The 18,147-nt window shown below is 38.5% G+C and overlaps 1 protein-coding gene across 20 annotated transcripts in view; it reads right to left on the reverse strand.

The window, feature by feature from the left end:
- LOC135416490 (poly(rC)-binding protein 3-like) overlaps window positions 1–18,147 on the reverse strand; it is a 503,073-nt gene that overhangs the window by 166,513 nt on the left and 318,413 nt on the right. For all 20 annotated transcript variants that reach the window (XM_064659821.1, XM_064659812.1, XM_064659844.1 and 17 more), the window contains one exon: window positions 8,931–9,027. The gene's annotated coding sequence lies outside the window, so the exon portion shown is untranslated. The remainder of the gene's footprint in view (window positions 1–8,930; window positions 9,028–18,147) is intronic.

An 18,147-nucleotide genomic window follows, 5' to 3' on the forward strand; every position in this document is an offset into this window, starting at 1 on the left:
TTCATAAAAAGGTATTTTTGGATACATAGCTGAAGAGCCAATCCACAAAGCTGACTTCCAAATGCAGCAGCTGAGCACAACACACAGTACTGAGTTATCCCTCTCGATACACTCGGAGGAACGCATGGGTAACACCCGGCACCTCATTCTGAGCATAACGGGAAATGCCATCCACAGAACAAGGCTGGAAAAACTTTTTTCCTGATTGGCTGCTCATCCCAAACTGCCTGGCAGAGGTTTGAAATATGCAATGCAGGGAAGTGATATTCTGTGGCATTCATTCAATTTACCTGCACTACACTCCAGGGAGCCATGCTATTAAACAACAGCTCCGGTGGGTCAATAAAGTTAACTTAATTAAATTGCTTTCCCTCCTACTCTTCCAACTAGCAAGATTTAGGGCACAGGGACACAGCACTGCTTGTAAATAAAAGGATGATTTAGCTAATCATTTGCTGAAGAAAGACATATTTTTGTCAATAATTCTATGCACAAAGCAGAGAGCTAGTTTAAATTAAAAAAACCATATAGGATAAGGGGAAAGACAGTGCCTACTATTGAAGGGCTATGAATATTTTTCAAGCAGTGTCAATTAAATCTACTATTTAAAAGTTAAATCTCAGTGCTCTTTGCTCCATAAGACTGAAATTACAATTGCTTAAGTGTAATGTTATAAAACATACTATCATTATTGCAAGCATAATGAATATACATTCCTAATTTGCTGGAGACTGATCTAGTCCCTTTCTGGTCATTTTGATATGTACACTCTCACTGCCTTATGATAGTCATGTTTTAGGAGCCTCTAGTCTGTCCTTTTCTATGGCAGTACATGGAAAACATCGCCAATAATAAAGTATAAAAAACATTACAGTTAAGCCAAAGTTTATAGATTGTTTGCAACCTTATCATACTTTCAAATCCTCAGTCTGAAACCTCTAAGTCCTCTTCGCCTGTGTGAGGTTAGGTGTTTTGAAAGGCTACAATTAAACTGATGTAGCTGTTTTGCAAAACAGTATTTAGCTATTCTTATTTTTTTTTCCCAAGAAACTCTGCTACTTGCTCACTCAGAATACAGACCTGCATTTTGGCTGAAGTGTCCCCCATGGTATATGTGCACTCTCTGCTCTGTCGCTTGAGTGTTTCCAGCTTTGCCCCAAATCTCCCTTTGCAGACGCTGAGTAAAAGCATGCCAAGCACTGGCAGCTAGACTCCCTAAAGATTTCTTCTGCACTGTTTATATCCTGTTCCCTCTGAGCCTTCACCTGCAAGTAATGAGTATTTTCTTCAAATGTCTTTTCTGTTTCCTGTGAATAGCAAGATCTTGGAGCTGGTCTGAGCTCTTATAAGCAAGTGAAGAGAGAGGGATGCTTGTAAAGGCACATACACACAGTTTAATTTAGGAAGTATGAAAATACAAGCAGAAAAAGGTCCCTTTATGCCCTCACAACCATTTCTTTCAGTACAGGCCATCTCCCCATAAACCTGTCTGCCATGTGGTCTGAGGCTGTCCTTTCCTTTAAAGCTCAAATCCTCCTCCAGTGTTGGGCTTGTTGCTCTTTGTTCTACTCTGACTCAAACCATCCAGTGCAACCAAAGGTTCCTGATCACAAACCAGCAAAATCACCAAGTTTAGTAGCCTTATGATAGAGTCCTGTCTGCATTTCATACTGGTTATTTAGTCTCTCATTTCTTCACAGCACAAGCTGGAACGGCAACAGCCTTCCTGCACATCCTTTCTCAATATCACAGAAAGCAGTCCAGGCAGAGAATTATTCACATGGATTTGAATGTCACTCCATAAGAACTCCGGCTGAATACCACAAGACAAAACTAAAATGAAACATATTATTTACTGTGATTAGAAGTGTCAGAATTTGGTTGGAATGAACACCCCTTCAACTGCTTCCTATTGGAGGATGTGTTACTACATCAATGCCTTGTCAAAGTCAGGAGTCTACAAAGAAAAGTGTGTATTCAAATACAAATGTTAAATGCATAGATTGAGAAATTTAATATAAAACTAAAAATTTCCTATCTAGGGAACATTCTGTCAAAGAGGGTGAATTAATTTAAATTAATGGCACAATGCAGTGTAAAGGTGGTCAGAATGCTGAGTGCTGTAGAGTGAGAGCCAGTTTGACTGGTGGGATTGCCCATCCCTCTCTTTCCACAATTTCTGCAGCACCCAGGGGTGACACACTTGACCTTCAGGAGGGGAGGGTGATACTCAGCTGCTCCCAGTGCACCTTGCCACTGATAAATCTCAGCCTCAGAGAAAGGAAGCTCTATTCACAGCACCCAGAAGTGACAGGAAGGGGAGGGAGATCTCTCTTGTAGGACAGCAGTGACCTTTTGGGTAGGACTGAGTACACTGAATAAGAATCCTCTGGAAATAGAAGTGTGAAGGAAAGGGAATTTTTTGTTATAAAACAAATTGCATTGAAATGGAAATATTTTTCCTTTTTTTTTTTTTTTAAACCAGTTTAACTCCATAAGGCATCATAAAATAATTCAATGTTATTGCCATTATATTCACATATTTTCTTTTCCTTTTTTTCCCCTCTATTCCCCAAGTCTGATGAAACTGAAAGGCCAGAATACAGACACTCTGCACTTCTATTGCAATATATGCATCTCAGTGAATAGTAAGAACACTGCAACCATTAGCCCCCCCCAAAAATAAATTAGGAAGACAGTTTTCTTAGGATAATTAAATGGCTTAGTTCCTTCCTAATGACCCGTATTTACTGTATTTCTGGCTTTTTGTTCATTTCCACCCTGACAAGACAGGCGAAGAATATGTCTGTATCTGCCTAATAAGTGTTGTTATCTTTTAACTGGTTATTACTACTACAATACAAAAATACTATTCATGTTGAGCTACATAAGAATGCATGTAAGCCAAACTGTTCTTAAGCTGGACTGAGTTTGCCCTGTCATATCAGAACGGGAGAATCATAGTTTGGAAGTGACACTCCTCCTTAAAAAGACACTAAACACTTGCTCTCTGCCCCAAATTCTTTGGGCTGTCAGGAATTTGCAGCCCTTTGCCAGAGCCCCAGGAGGAGCTGCTGTAGGCAGGGTGTCACAGACATACACCATAGCCCCAGGGATCCCAGCTGCAGCGACATCAATTTCTTCTGTTTTTAATGCTGTGGGTGATGCAGCACTGTTCTTCAGCCAAAGGGCTGAGCCAGGCTCACTGACCCTGCAAACCCTCTCAGCACAGACTCCCGTGCTCACTGGGAGGGCTGCCATGGGGCATCCATGATTTCTGCCTACTGGAGGAGGCTGGGGGAATCCAAATCTGTAAGGCTCAGCTCCCTCTGCCTGCTGGGGAGCAGGAACAGAGCAGCAGGGGCAGCAGCCTGCCTGTGCACTGTGAGGAGCAGAGACCACTTTCTTCACTTACAGAAATGAGGACTGAAGTTCACATTGATACTCCCTACCTTCAGGCACTTAGCCAAAGCTCCTGTTTCGGGAGAACAGTTGCCTTTGGCCAACAACAGAGAGAAAGAGGCACATTGCAAGGCTCACTGAGATCTTAAATGGACCATGATCCTTCAAGGTCTTGCCCTCCTATCACTCCTCTATGTTAACTGGAAGAGTCTGAGATGAAGGTACCACTAAACTTAGGATCCACTGTCAGAAGCCAGAAGTTAGACCGACGTGTGTTCATGGGATCTTTGAGGAATGAGAATCTGTGAGGATGAGAGCAGTGACTACAGCACCCAACACCCCAACAGGACCTTCCCACTTATCTCCTCCTGTAGCCCTGAGCACCCCTGCAGAGGTCCCCTCAAAGGGCACCCTTGTGTACATAACTGCAGCTCAGGCTGCTTCACTTGCCCTGACTAGCTTGATCCCTTTCACCCAGGTACTATTTGGCCACAGCAGAAATGCACTCCTGGATCAGGCCTGGGGCCACAGACACTGGGAGTGAAGGAAGAGCTATGAAGAGCTTCCCACTGCTGCAGGGGGTGAAGGTGTTGCCTGTGGGTTCAGCATCAGGGGGCAAAGACAGACAATGCCTGCTCTGGCACAAAGTCTTGAGGGGAAAGGTAGTCCCTGAATACTGTTTGAACACATCAACTGCAGTGAATTTTTGTGTCCAGTGCCACTGGTATTTCTTGCCTGATTAGAGGCTCCCTAAAATTGAATTCCTCATTCAGATATTCCCTCTGCTGCCCTCCAAACCAGGCGAATGTGAGCCTTCGTATTCACTCTTGCATTCACCTGCAAAACTCTGAATTAGCAAAGACAAGTGTCACAGGTGCTCAACATCTCCCATGGCCAAGATTTTTATTTGTTATACCTGTCAGTCAATGACTGCTTTATCTCACTGTGGACAGGTGTATTCCATCCTGCTGATGTCAAAAGCATATCCATCCATTCAGCAATGCTCTATGCCAAGCAATTGCCACTCCGTGGGGAAAGCACAATTTGTCTACATAATTGCACTTGTTTCTGGACAATTGTTGGGTCAGAGGATAACATTTTTTACTTATAGTCGTTCCACATTCATCTGAATTTTCCTGTGCCTTTTCCTACAACAAAGATTTCAATGCTACTTGGCTTCATACTACAGAAAGGGTACTAGAAACCTGCAAAAAAATACCTGAAAGTAAATCCATTACACTCAGTTGAACAGAATTTTACATTAAGGAGCTAGAGTAGTGCCTCAGATTCAAGGTGCGTTTCTAGGAAAAAAGAAAGTCCACATTAGCTTATTTTTTCCTCATATTATGTAACTACCAACCAGGATTCAAATATACTTGCCTGGATGTTATCTTGTCTTTAAAAACTCAAAAAAAAAATATATGTTCCCTTTATATCTTAATGTCCATATAATCCGATTCTGAAATTCCCTAAATGAGAAATAATATTTGTTTTCTTTATGATAAGAATTCTTTTTATTTCCATAAGATAATGCATTTAGTATTTTGCCTTTTTGTTATGCTTATTAAATAAACAAATCAACATCTAAGTTTAACACAGTTGTTGCCTTAGGCAAGCCACTATTTTACTTCCTTAACACCTCAAGGGTTTCCAAATAGCCATGTGAAGTAGAGCTGCTTGCTTCATTTTTCATTGTCTTGCTGGCAGCCTGTACAGAAAGTCATGCATCATTTTTTGATACAAGAATGGGTTTTGCTCAAACTATTTTTCTTTTTCTTTTAACCAGGTGCATTTTTTTAAAATTAAATATGTATTTTTATTTTAAATTATCTTTTTATTTAAAATAGGATAATTTAAAATTAAACACGGAATTTTAACAATGTACTGCCAAACTTCTTAAGTTCAATAACTTGATTTGCATTAAGTATCATGCAGCATTCACGTATTATGTATCTGTTGATAGAGATTTGCTGACCATCAAACTACTGAGCTGGGAGAGTTTAAGTGACTGGAGAAAACAGCCTCTGACAGAAGTGTTTAGTCCAAGTTTGATATCTGTAGCTTCCTCTGCAGGCTCAGAGAAGGTATTTTCTTCACTTTATTCAGGTTAACTTTATGCAATATCTAGTTCATTCAAAGTTATCTCTTGAGAGCTGATAAAGGCAGAAAATCTTACTTTCTACTGTCGGTAAAAACTCCATGGCATAGACTGAAATCTCCTTAATCTAAAATCTTGCAGGGCACAGTAAAGAAAGAAACACATAGTTCTGTTTACACAGTAGAACGAATAGCTAATTTGACTAATAAATCACTTTAATATAAGTAAGAAATAAATATGAAGTAAATGTGAAATGTCATTCATTGGTTTCTGAGATAAAAAGTAAATATCAAGACTCTGAAAAAATATATCAGGAAATTTTATGTAATTCTCTAAATGTGACTTAATGTATCTCCACCTTTACCAACAGAAGTACCTAATGTAAACAAAGTAGCAGCCAAAATAATCTGTTGTATGACTTTCTCACAACAGTGGAACAGGATTGATTATAGTGATCAAAGACTTTTCACCCATCACCATTTTGAGCATGGGAATTATGCTGCCAATCAACAATATAGTAAGTAGGGAGAATATAATGTAAAAGGATATTACCCACTCTTTTTTGAGTAATAATGTACTTCCCAATCTAGATTATCAAACAAGTGAGATCAGCCACCATATTATTTACTGCTACACTGTAAAATCAAAATACTTGAATGATACCAACTGAGAGGAACAAACCCTTTTCCAGAAAGCTAATTACAAAGTAAATGCACAAAAGAAAGACAGTGATGATTTCTTCTGACTCTTTGTGTTTTTTTTATTTTCAACACACTTTCCTAAAGCAGGGGCACCAAAACACAGCCTACTAGCATCAGACTCACCAACATCAGACTCACAACCAAAGCAACAACCCTCATTCTATGTTACCAATTTTCTTGCTCAAGTTGCTTATCTGCTGTGATTCCTGAAATATTTCCCTCGAAGATTAGGACCCCCTAGAATACAGTTCCTCTTGCTCTCAATGAAACAAGTATTCTTCAGCCTTAACTCGGTATGTTGTTATACATACATGGACTGAGGTTACCAAGCAACCCAAGTTGTTTGATAGAGCAAGTGGTCCAGACTGTTAGTATTCTTTGCAAATTTCATTGACAATGATATTCTGTCAGCTTCCAGGTTGTCTGAAAAATACTGAAAACATCTAATTGTGAATGTCATTAAAACCTTCTGCAAAAACTCTCCCTCAATTGCGACTTGTCTTGCCTGGTGTTTTCTGTGATGTGCTCATTTAACATGTGTCCATTGATATTGTGTAGGGTTAATGTTATAATATTGAATAGATGGAAGTAAACTCTAATAAATACTTTGCTGGGAATACTGTAGAGCTAAGGTAGCTGAAAGGTACTGTGGTCAGAGGTGAGGGATTTGGGTTCCAATATTACTTAGTAGAAGAGGGGATTGACCCTCTGACTATTACAATGCTATAATACAAAATAAAAGGAGATTTGACCATCACTACTTCTACATATGCTGTGAATCTGCCTATCCTTCTCTCTTCTGTTTTGTAGCATCTTCCTCAAACCACAACGTTGCTAATGAAAAAGAATTAATCTGTCTAAATAGAAAGGGATCCTTTTCTTTGAAATGTGCCCCCTCTCCCACTCCATCCATCTCAAAATGAAACCCTCCCTTTTCTCCACTTAGATTGACTTATTTATTATTTATTTCCTGGGTTGATGAACTCATAAATCAGTTTCATGCAGAGTCCTGACATGCTTAACGCCACAGAGATTCAGTAATTCAGTTATTAGGCTTGAATTCATTGTGTCAAACAGTCTCAACTTCCTTACGGTCTGGTTTTCATGGTAAACAGGACAGAGCTTCAAAACTGCGTCTTAGAGACAAATCCAAGAAGAATTGAAGCTCTCTGCTCTAGCCTGTCTGTCCTCCTAGTAAAATCCAAGTGAATGGTCGATTAGGTAGATATAGAACGTTGTATTGTTATGTATATATCTGACATGTTATGGTCCTGACAGGAAAGTGAACCACACAGAAGGGCAGACAGGTAGATCACTTAGTAACAAGTGATATATTCAGTACATCTGCTTTCTGAGGAGAGAGAAATCGAAGTCATGACCCTGTGATCCTTTCAGAACCCAAATAAGACTCAAAACTTTGACTATATGCTTATAGCAAAAAAATCTTGAAAAGCAACCAAGCAAGCAATAGGAAAGAAGGAAGCTGGTTTTGCACTGGTAAAAATAACAGAAACAAAGAAAAATTTTACAGTTCCTTCCATAGAATGTGAAATTTCAGGTGTTCAATATTTTTATTCCTGTGAGCAGTTATTAAATATTGCATATTTTTTACATCACTTTTTTCTTCTTTTATAACAAATGATACATCAGAAGTCTTTTGTTTTGGAGACTACTGGTAGCTAGACCTGCTTAATTATGATATATAGGGTTATGGAATATTAGATACTGTATGAATTACATTCAATGTATTATCTTCTTCTTTATCTCAGAAATATGCAGTGGCAAAAAAAGACAATGTCCTAAAATTTCAATACCTATCATCCAGAGGGTAATCAAATATGATTGTCAAAGCTGAATCAACCTGTAACCAGGCAATGGATTTCATAAAATCTGTTAGCTTCATAGAAGTGGAATATATTCCAACAAGAAGCAAATAACATAATATTTAATGTAGCTGTATGAAACTGCAAAAAAAGATGCAGTTTAGTAGTGATATGAGAATCTTCATTGCTATTTTGGAGGAGCAGTCTCTGCATATATAAGATCCCTCACTTAAGAAGTTAGGATGAGTGGACTCCATTGTTTAGAAATAGTTTTGTGTTTTAAAATGTAGTTTCTTATCAAAGTTAAACTTTATGAACAGGAAAACTTAAATTTTAGTAAGTTCTGAAGCTCTCCTTCAACAGATCCTGAATGGAAAGGAGCTTTCTTTTCTGTTCTTCTTAGTAAGGATCCTCTTTCCCCCACTTCCAATGCAAGGTTTTTTCCCTCTCCACTTTTCCCTATCCTACCAGTCCTTCTAATACTCTTTCCTCTAACTGTAGAGGCTATCCTCAGACACTGTTATTTGCAACAGTTTCCAAATTCTTCCAGCTTCCTTTCCCTAAGTCCAGTAAGAACTTCCAAATTGTTAAACAAGTTTATTTTTTCCTGCAGAAAAGAGGTTTTTAGCAGGCAAATCCCCAAAACATCCAGAAATGTGACTATAGTCCCACTGACATTACAAGTTGGAATAATTAGATGAGTCAGTGCTTTATCTGAATTATATCTGTAATATTGATAGGTTTCATTCTAGCTGGGAAAGTTTAAGGGCAGTTCCATACTGTACAATTTGCAGTCATATTTACTTGGCCCAGAAAATGAATATGGTAGTCTGTATAATAAATTCAAGGATAAAATACAAGTCAGAAATACCAGGGAGAAAACAAAACTGAGAATGAAAAACTTACTTGTCAGAAGACCAGTGATATTTTAAAAAATGCTGTCGTTGGTCAGTTTTTGTAGTCACTCTGAGGTCTCAAGATATCTAAGAGTGTTGAGTATGTTCTGAAAAGAAGAAGAATCAAGGATTTAGTAATTTCATCACGTATCAAATGCTAAAATAAAACCTGTCCAAAATAGATTATTTTTCCCTATTATGAGGTTATTAATTCATAGAATATGTTTTGATTTCACCACTGAATCTGTAGCGAGTTTATGAGCTTCCAGAAGTTGAACTGCTCAGATCAAACTTCCTGCAGCGCACAGGGAATCAGAACAATGAGAAGAGTAATTATTTAATTTATCCTCTTGCATACCTACATTCCCAAGCTCTTCTAGCTGAGAGAGAAAATTGAAAATGAAAGAAGTCTTCTTGCTCCGTTCTGTTTTAATAAACCAATATACGGGAGTAAATGACTTTCCAAAGCAAGCAGATAAAATCATGTTCCTAAATGTCTTTCAAACAATTGTCTAGTGTTCCTTGTCTATCTTTTGGACTAGTTCATCTATTTGGCCTCCTGATTTGTAATCTAGTTGATGCAGATGTCCCTTTGTACTCACAATGCTATTCTGCATTAAAGTCTAGCTTTGTAATTTCCAGTTGTCCTTAAAAGACAGGGCAGTTTGAGTCAAGGAATCATCTCAGCTCTCCGAAGCAAAATGAAAGACTGGGAGCTGACCAGTGCTTCGATCTGTGCAGACTGTGGAGGGAGGAGGTAGAGGAGCTGGAAATTAAAGAGTGGAGTTGAGCCTGGGAAAAAGAAGGGTTAGAGGAAAAGTGGTTTTAGTGTTGTCTTTGTTTCTCACTTTCCTAATTTATTTTTTAATTGGCAAAAATTAAATTAATTTCCCCCAAATTGAGTCTGGATTTTCTTACTCAAGATGTTAATCAGTGAGTTATTTCCTTGTCTTTATTTCAATCCATAAGATTTTCTATCATATTTTCTCTCTATGTTCTGCTGAGAAGAGGAAGTGAGATGGGTGAAGTGCTGGGTGTGCTGGAAGTGATGGGTGGGTGCCTGGCTGCTGGCCAAGGTCAGCCCACCACAGCTATAAAATAATGTTTCCATCGCCGATCTTTCCAAGATACCCAGGACTGAGACTGGAATGGAAAACAAATCCATACAAATAAAACTCTGTCTATAACACATAAGAATAAACAGAATTAGTAAGGAACAGAACTGTTTCTCAGAGAAAACTACAGTAGCAGGAAAAAAATCATAGCTCTCTATGCTTCTGTAATGCAGTCACAAATTTGAAAACAAGAGCTTACATTAACAAGGATCAAGTCAAATGACTCATACTCGATGAAAGGAGAGTGCTGAAAACCTAATTTGAAAAAGAGCTCTGCTTGTGATATGATACTGAGGTCTCTTTGGCCTGTTAAGGAATTTTTGACAGTGATCAATGAAATATAACATAGTAAGTGTTTAAAGATGAAACTGATCAACTTGCAGTAATATATTTATTCTACCAACACTTATTTTAGAAACAATTACTTAAAGTTCTTTCACAGTTGTTTTAACAGTCTTGAAGTGATTTATTTAATTCCAGATTACATTAAGCTCCAGAACTCCATTTTAGCAATTGTGATACTGATCTTACATTTCATCTATGAAAAAGATTGAAGTGCTATGCATCTCTACCTGATATTGCAGGCTATGGGATGAAATCTCCATCACCTTAGTACTGCAAAGGGTTATGCATTTGTTTGGATTCCATTGGTTTTGATCAGGATATGCCTTAGAGTGGCAAAATTAGCAACACTCCCTCTAAATCTCATTGAATGAATTCTTTCCTGAATGAGTTTCTTGTTAGAATTCATATTCTGTTAAAATAATCAACAACCGACTAAAAAGATGAGATCCACGGCAAACATTCACACTGCCTCACATACTTGTGAGAAACTACTGGTATAATAAAACCTAGAAAAATAAAAATTGCTAGTAGAACTGAGCAACTATTAAATTCTCTCAACAATGTCCTGTTTACAGCCTAACAACTCTTGTAATTTAGCTGTATTTTCAAGGCTAAATAACTAAGGTCCCATATTTGTACAGTGGGAAATTTGTAAACACACAGTGAAATGAACTGTTAGTTGGGAAAGAGAACTTGGAAATAGCCTTACGAAAATGTCACCTAAATCCTCATCAACTGTCAAAAATTAAAATGGTGTATTAGGAAATATTAGGAATAGAATAGAAAACAGCAGAAGGAACATGATAACGCTGCCATAAAAATCCATTGCCCACCTAACATTTTAAAGATTGAATATGGTTCCAGTCATCTCAAAAATGACAGGATAGCAATAGAAGGATAAAGAAAAGGGTGACAGGATGATCAAAGGTATGTAATGGCTTCTGTACTAGGAAAGGAAAAAGAAAGGCTTTAGGATTTTCATATGGAAGAGGGACAAATGAGGGAAAGAACTGTGACAGAGCCTCAGGAAAATCATGAGCAGAGCTAAGGAAGGGAATAAAGAATGTTATTCACTGTATTTCATACCACAGAAGCAGTCACAATAAAATGAGCAGTTAGCAAATTTAAAATATGAAACCCAAGAAAGGATGCTTTCCACAAAAATCATAATTAAAGGACGAAACTCATGGCCACAGGATGTGGTGGATACCACATACATGATAGGCTTCAAAAAACAATTCACTGTGGTGGTAAAAGAAACATTGACCAGTACTAATCTGTATTTTACACAAAGGTACACAGTATAAACCTTCAGGTTAAGAAGCATTATGGACTGCTCTAGGATGATTCCATGAGAGGTTGTCCTTTGGTCTGATTTAAATACAGCTGTTGCAGTGTCCTTATTATTGAGTTCTTAGTAATTTCTTTCTACATGCAGATGTTAGAGAGTGTTAGTGCAAATATGTGATTTAAGATTTGTATAAACATACAGCCCTCTACAGAGGGGCTAACATACCATTTTAAGTTCAAATTGTTCAGCCTACTCAGGCATGCGGGTTTAGGCTAGGGTTTTCTGAGGATCCTCAGGTCTGGCATCCAACTGCTACTGAAGACTAAAGGGATTGATACACAAAACTGTCATTTTATGGAAATAAGTAATGATACTGACTTTTCTCCCCTCAGAACAGAAGTATACAGTCTTTCTTTTGTAATTAATGATCTTCATCTTAACTGTTTCATCTGTCTCATGATGGGAGGAATAGAGACAGATTTTTCCAGACAAATACATAGACACAGGACATATGAAATTGTCACTTTTCACTTATTGTTGTGATAAAATACCATTGTGTTACTGAATAACCCAGGTTGCTTAACTCTGTATCCATCGTTTGTTCATCTGATGCAGATTCATTAAAGACTTTGCCCTGCTAACTGTCATGCTACAAGTAAAGGGCTTGCCAGTTCCACTATGGGAGGGTCGATGCTTCCTGTCAGATAAAAGGCTGTGTTCAGGAATTGCTTTTAGAACACTGTGAAGGAAATGCTCTGATTGACCTTGGCTGACTAGATCTCAGCTTGTGCAGGTGGCAACTCAGTTGTGAGGCATGTGTGCCCAGAGTCTTGGTTGCCCAGATCACTTAACTTGGTTGCTATCACTATTCCCTCCTGCTACCTACCCATGTTATTTTTCATTGAAAACCAGCATGTGAGAGGAGGGATGGGGCATAGCTTCTGTATCCCAAGTTGCTGGAAAGTGAACCACGGTTTGGGCCTGAGGAGGATTTTCTTCCGGTACTTTCATAGTGGTTACTCAATGTCTGTTCAGGGTGAAAAATGTTTGTCCTAAAATGTTAAATATCCTGAAAGCTGAATGTGTCATGCTAGCCTAAACTGACTTGGTATTTTGGCCACTGTTGTATGTGGCATACTGGCTTAGGTAGACGAATTGTTTGACCTAATATAGATATTTTTAGTTACTCATTTATGCAAGATACCAAAACACTAAAAGATTATAGCAGGTCTGTATGGAGTATTATTATAACTATCATTTTAATTTTTTTTATTTCTAAAACTGTGGATGGTCTTGTAAGATCTCCAGAAATAAACCCCTTCATTTATTCTAATTACCCTAGAATGTGAAGTTGCAGAGGGGTACCAGAAAATACCAAAAACTCAGAATTTTCTGCCCTCAAAAATTTTCTTGCACACTAGCTGGAGTGATTCCTAAGAACCTTGACCAAAAAAGGGAAACTAGACTGAAGAGATATTGCAGAAGAAAGCTACTTCTGACTACCCACATTGAAATAGTGACTACTCTTGAAATTCATACTCTATACTGAGAAATGGTAACCATTCACAATTGATGGGAAACAAATGAGTTTTATGTACAAGTAAGTGTGTCTGCAAAAGTTTCTTCAACAGTTTACCTCAATTAACATGAAATCATTATTTTGGCCAAGCCAAAAGACATTCTTATGCAGGCATGTACTTACTCCAATGCCTGGCCACTCTATAAGGGTTGCTGCTCAGGTTAACTGCACACTCAGAACATCTTCCAGTGGCACAGAAGCAAAATGCTGTGAGCCCCAGGACATCATTGCATTTACGCTGATATTTCAGCTAGCAGAGTTGTGTTGGTCTAAGGCAAGGTATTCAAGTCCCTGACTAGCTGACAGATTCCCCAGCAAAAAAACTAGTTTGTTTGGTTTTGGTTTGTTGTTTTTTTTTATTGTGGGATGTTAAAAAAGCAGAAGAGAAGAGCAAGAGGGAAGCAGAAGTAGAGCAAAACTGCTTTGTAATGACCATAACTCTTATCAACCCTTACTACTGCTATAGAGGGCAGAGGACTTAGGTGTGAAAGACTGAGGTTGAGCCTGGGAAAGGATGGGGGGAAGTGTTGTTTTAATGTTGTCTTCTTGTTTCTCGCTGCTTGAATCTATTTTAATTGACAGAAAATTAAACTACTTTTCCCCAAGTTGAGTTTGTTTTGCCTGTGACAGTAACTGGTAAATGATCTACTTTTCTTTATTTTGACTCATGAGCTTTTTTCATCCTTCTGAGGAGAGGGATCGAGAGAGCAGCCGGGTGGGTGCCTAGCCACTGGCCAAGGTCAACCCACCAGATCCTTGGAACAGGCAACATATTTATGCTACTTTGCTTTCAGTGGAAGTGTCCATACTGGGTTTGTTGCACCTCAATTATATACAACAGTTCCATACCTTCAGTTAACTTAAACTGAACTGCTCTGAGCAATCCTTATATAGACAAAGAATGATTCTGTTCTCTAGGAGCATCAGGATGCAACCCTGCAAATGCAAATGCATTATCCATCCCTATTTTCCACTTGGAAATTGTTAATGGGCAGTTATCTTCAGACGCGTTTGTTAATTATGCATTGAATTATTTGGACAAAGTACTTTTAGCGTGTGGGTGGTTTGTCAGCTGTTTGCTATTGGCTATGCATTGTTAATAATTGTTTCTACTTCAGCCTTATGTGCCTTATGGTGGAGGAAAAATTATATTGTTCGTGAATGGCCACCTCATAGCAACAGTAATGTTTCTACTTACTGAACAGATGAGAACAACTTTCAACAAGACACAGGTGGTTAAGAAATGAAGGAATAACAAAAAGCAAATAGCTACCATGCTAGTTTGGACCTGGATTTGTTGTTTGTATACGAGTACAAAACATTCAGCAAGGCAAAGTGCCTCCTCATGCTTGTGTTTCTCCATTCTTCATGAAATGAATTGAAATATCATCAAAACAAATAGCTGTTTGGATCTAACAAACATTTTTGTCAAATGTTACAGTAGTAGTGAATCAGTTTATAAGAAAATAAGTTTATTGTGACCTTCATGCAATCTACAATGAAAAGGTTCCCATATTCCTCAAGGAGTTCTGAGTAAAAGAGCTATGGGGGCAATCAATTAGAATAATTATATTTGCAGTAAGGTTGGACAACCACCTGGAATGATTTCATTTGCTTTAAGCTTGGTCAACCCAAGTGCATTCCTTTTTCCTGATTTTCCTTAAAACCTACATGCCACCTGAAAATATCACATCTAGTAGGGTCAATGCTTTTTCTTTGCCCTTCCAATACCACACACACATCATTTTTTAAGTCCCAAAGGTCTTTGACATTGCATTAAAATGGATCAGCCACCTCTAATATTTTGAGAGGAAAAAAGGCAGACTCCCCAAGAGAGGGGAAGCAGACAATCTGCCCTGGGGCTTCCCTATTGTTATTTCATTTAGAGAGACAGGCAATATCACAGTATCTATGACAAGAGAGGAAAAGATTGCAAGTCCCCCCAGCTGTCTCCTTAATTCGATACTGACTGTTCAGTTGGTCCCAACTGTCCATAGTGCACTGAGATTTTTCATGGTTGCTGCGCTAGAGAAATCTCCTGCCTGCTTGTGATGTTCTGTCCTTGTATTTTGAGCAATACTCCAATCAGTAAGCACATAGGTAATCCTAGGCAGCAGACACTGTGCTCCCTCGTCCAGGAGGGACGAGGTATTTTATTGAAGATTATCCTAATGTGTCAGGAAACGATACTCATGCTTAAACTTTTCTAATTGCCTCAGCTTAGTTTCATAAGAACATGCACAATGCAAAGATACATGTGAGGAACGTCACACAGTTGAGTAAGTATTGCTTTTGGGAGGAGGGACAAAAAGGAGTGTGGTGGTCAGCACGATATCCTTGTTTGACCAGCTTGGACTGGCAGCTAGGGAAAAATGTGCAGATAGCAAAGAACAAGGGTTGTTTCAGAGACACACTCTGTAGGAGATAACCTCTTCTCTATGCAATAGACACTGATCAGCAATGGTTAAGAACAGGGCATCTCTGAGAGACTGTATTTGGTTCATACACCATCTCAACCTAGAAAATACTGGTATGCTTACTGTGGCACATTGCTCAGTAGGAATACTAAACTTTCAGAATTATCATTCTTCTCCACAGTAGGTATCGAAATCCTTTACTGTTTGAGGTGCAGTATTAGACAAGTACAAGGAGGCTGAGTCACCTGCCTCAGGCCTTGCAATAAAAGGGGTAGAACTAGAAATAAAATTTATGTCAGCTTTTGTAGGTGCTATGCAAGTACCCTCACTACAGGCAGACTTACATAGATCATACATGTCTAAGAGGTAAGGGCAGATGCCCCATGTCACATAGGTGAGGCTTACTCAACCTTCATGGTGTTGCATTATATGATAAACTGCTCTACCTCTGGAATTAGCTAAGGCTAATGAAATGGTGATGCTATCAGAAGGCAACTGAGAAGAAAAGTCTCACTGTGAATTTCTGGAAGTTGTTTCTAGCATCACAGAAATGACACCCATTAAAGTACCACTCTCCAGCAAAAAGAAACAGGTTAATCATAACACAAACATAACAGCTTGCATAGAGAACACATTGTACAAGAAATAGAAGTATACTAGGAAGAAAAAAATTGTTAACATAGTATCAATTTAATCCACTATTTTTATTCCAGGACTAGAATAAATGGATGCATATCTTATTAAAAGAATCTGTGAGCACAGTTCTATTTCATTTATACATTAAATCAATGGTCTTACATTCGAAAAGAATCTTATTCAGGGACATGCTTGAAATCATTCACATGATTGAGACGAGTAAGATTTCACTTAATATGGTCAGCTGACATCCCTGATGCATATTCCACATCACCAGTTATACTGTTATGCTATCCTTACTCAGCACTGCATTACTTTAAATGATATTTCATCCATTCAAGCATCAATATCAATCTCTGGCTACATTAAATATTTCCAGTTAAGCAGGGTGAAAAATCCCACCCTTTCAGCTATGGTTCTAGTTAAATAACTCAGCTGAAAACTACAAAACCAATTCTTATTCAATTTCTTCATTCTACATATGAGAATGATTGGCAGAAATCTACCTCATTCAAAGAGTGATCTCCCATCACTTTCCAGCAAGATATAGATGGAAACAAATAATTTCGAGCAAGCTACAGCTTATACACACAATAAACATCATGTTGCAATCAGTAAGCAAATCTGTAAGGGTACAGTTTATAGCAGCAGGTCATTTGCTTGTGCTGCAACTTGGATTTCAGTTTTCTCATAACCGCTTAGCAATTTTACCTGCTATGTTTCCCAGAACACTGTGGTGATCCTATTGTTGAAGGCAATTTGACCATGCTGAAGCACAGTGATGTTTTTTGTAATTTAACTTGCATGCACAAATCCAACTTACCCTTCCTTCTGCTAAACAAAAACCATGATTTTTTCCATTTTTTCCATTTTCCATTCCACGATTAAGACTTTATTATGCAAAATTCAGTGGGTCCTCTTTGATCACTGTGACGTCCTGCAGAATATGTGATGCAGAATTCCACTTGGTATGTAAGTCCCTGACTATGAGCCTAAACTACTCCCACCTCTATCCACCATTTCAAAAGCAAACCTGCTTGTTTGGTTTTAGTCAATGAAAATGGGATTCCTCTTAGAAATTATGCTTTCCTTTCTCCTCTAAAGAGAAAACAACAAAAAAGACCCAAACAAAAACCCAAACAAACAACAAAACCAAAAACAACAACAACAAAAAAAGAAAAGGTGATAGAGTGAAAAATGGTTCTACAGAAGGAAAGAAGGTCAGAAACAGTATACTGTGTAATTACTGCTGACCAGCTCCTCCCATCCAGCTCCAGAGTAAGTTTGTCTGTGAAATAAGGAAGCACAGTCTATTCTATCAGTTACATCATTACCAAAAACACTGAATAGTTGGGGGAATTGAAAGATTGCATACTAAAAAGGCCTCAGTTGAGGCACCCCTGGGAAAATCTGCAAGATAAGCAGGGGTTCAGCAGATTTGAGAAGCTCTAAAAAACTGTCTTGGGATTTGAGTCGAGTGGTTTGCAGTACAGGCAATTGGTTGGTCAGGGGTTGAAGCATAACCCAACCGTCTGTGCAGAGACTGGACTGTGGCTTGCATAAAGCACAAGAACCAGGAAACACCATGCTGTGGTTTGGCATAAACCTGCTGCCAGTTACTGCTGCTGTCCTTCAGGAGAGCAGTGTGCTACTCTGGCATAACATATGCTGATGCAGGCAGAAGGTTAAGCCCATAGATCCAATAATTCTTTGTTCCCTTATCTGTGCAGTTTACATGAACTGAAGTCAGTGGCATCTTGCTTATGTCTAGCAGGAAGAGCAATAATTTACCTGCACTTCGTTCCACTTTTCAGTGAGAGACAATGAGGCCTAAGGGAAATCTG

The sequence above is a fragment of the Pseudopipra pipra genome, chromosome 1 (genome assembly GCF_036250125.1).
Source record: "Pseudopipra pipra isolate bDixPip1 chromosome 1, bDixPip1.hap1, whole genome shotgun sequence".
NCBI classification, from domain to species: Eukaryota; Metazoa; Chordata; class Aves; order Passeriformes; family Pipridae; genus Pseudopipra; species Pseudopipra pipra.